At 49.0% G+C, this 1,904-nt stretch overlaps 1 protein-coding gene across 3 annotated transcripts in view; it reads left to right on the top strand.

Annotated features, from left to right (window-relative positions):
- The window catches only part of LOC108251186 (gamma-aminobutyric acid receptor subunit gamma-3-like), a 197,343-nt gene that overhangs the window by 189,433 nt on the left and 6,006 nt on the right, over positions 1-1,904 (top strand). The window lies entirely within an intron of this gene.

Raw genomic sequence — 1,904 nt, 5'->3', positions numbered from 1 at the left:
TGTGTCTGCAAAACATGTGAGGAGAGCTGCAGACCAGGGACAATCCAGAAATGCTCATGAATGTCAGTTTAGAAGCTCTCAAAGTTCTCAAATAAAGCACCTTTTGAGAATGTCAATGTTTGTTGGGAATTATCTTACAAAACTAGGAAGGATCTTTGGTTTAGATATTAAAAGTTATGGTTGTTTATTGATTTTAGTAAAAAAAAAAATTGCAACTTTTAGGAAAATGCCCCGCGAAATCCTGGAGGGACTACTTTGTTCAACTAAATAATCCACTGGCTAAAACGGGACGTGAAGATATTTAGATTTTCTTATTGTTTGCTTGGAACAAAAGTTGCCTGGAGTGATTCTCCCGCATCAGTGGAAAGGTGGCAGTGAGCAGAGTCTGCCTGTGTCAGCGAGGGAAGTGACAGGTTTCTGAAAAGTACGCTGAATGTGTGTGTGTGTGGGTGGGGGACACTTCCAGGGTATTTCTTCCATCTCGCTCACTGAAGCCACACCGAGCTGCGTCGAGACGCTAAACTTTCCGTTTGTTGGCGGAATACAAAAAAAAATAAACCCTGACAAGAGCCGCGAAAAACCAGACGGCTCGTCAAACTCCAAGACGAGACAGAGATCCAGACAAAGCCGGAGCTGAGGAGCAGACTACGAAAGGCTCCGGATGTCGCGGAGGAAAAACACACGAGCCTCGGGATCGGAGCTTCCAGAGCGAAGCCAAACAAGCAGCAGATCTCAGAGTCAAAGTGTAAAAAAAAACCAGTCAGACGGTTTTCTGACCTGAAGCAGACAAATCAGAGTCACGGCCAAAGGTTTTAGCTTCTATTCAGATGCTTATTGGTTTATTGGAAGAAGTTATATTAGCTTAAGGAGCTCGTAAAAATCATTTTCACTGCACTTTTTGCCCTGGCACGAAGCAGTCGGCTAACTAAGGAAGAGTCCGGCTGAAATCGCGGGCGGCAGATGTGTGATTGCAGTGGTTTACCGTCGTCATCATCGCTAGGAGCGCCGCACCTGAAAGAAGGGTTCTCCCTGGATCGTCGGGAGCTACGAAGCGAGACGGAGGCTGCGGAACGTCTAAGGCACAGGTGTCCAACTCCAGGCCCCGAGGCTCCGCCGTCCTGGAAGTTTTAGGGTCTTTCTGCTCCAACGCGCCTGATTCAAACGGTTTAACCACCTCCTCGCCGAGTCATCGAGTTCTCCAGGAGCACTGCGACAAGTCGTCCATTTAAACCAGGCGTTTTAAAGCGAGAACACGTCTAAAACATGCAGGAGAGCGCCCCCCCGAGGGATGGAGTTAGACACCCCTGGTCAAAGGAAACCCGAGGGAGCGCCAGGGCCGGTCCGCGGCTGAAAGAGTGAGCTACGGAAGCGTGCCGCCAACCGAGCGGAGCATCTGCACGCACAGCGGGGCCCCGAGACTTACGGACGACGGCCTTGTGACAATAAAAGGAAAGGCAGGACAAAAAGGGACACTTCTGTCCAAAAGAAACGTCAAAGACACACCGACAGCAACGCCGCAGGAGAAATGCGAGCACAGGCTTCCGGTATCCGTAGCTTCAGGTGCTGCACATCTCAACAGCCTTCAGATGACCCCAAAGATAAAAGTCTAAGGGGGTCAGATCGGGAGACCTTGGGGGGGGCCATTCAACTGGCCCACGACGACCAATCCACTTTCCAGGAAGTGGGAGAAGAGGGTTGCGTCGACAATCCAACACTTTGAACACATTTTATAAGCGATAACTTGGAAATAACTCGTGAACGAATAAAGTTACGTTAAAACCGAGCACACCGTTATTTTTCTTGTGAAATTCCCAAGAAGTTTGATGGGTCACATGACCCTCTTCCCATTGGAAAAAAACAAAAGTTGGATCCAAAATGGCCGCCATGGTCACCACCTATCCTAA

Source organism: Kryptolebias marmoratus, linkage group LG23 (assembly GCF_001649575.2).
Source record: "Kryptolebias marmoratus isolate JLee-2015 linkage group LG23, ASM164957v2, whole genome shotgun sequence".
In the NCBI taxonomy this organism is placed as follows: domain Eukaryota; kingdom Metazoa; phylum Chordata; class Actinopteri; order Cyprinodontiformes; family Rivulidae; genus Kryptolebias; species Kryptolebias marmoratus.
This window is presented reverse-complemented; position numbering and strand designations above follow the sequence as displayed.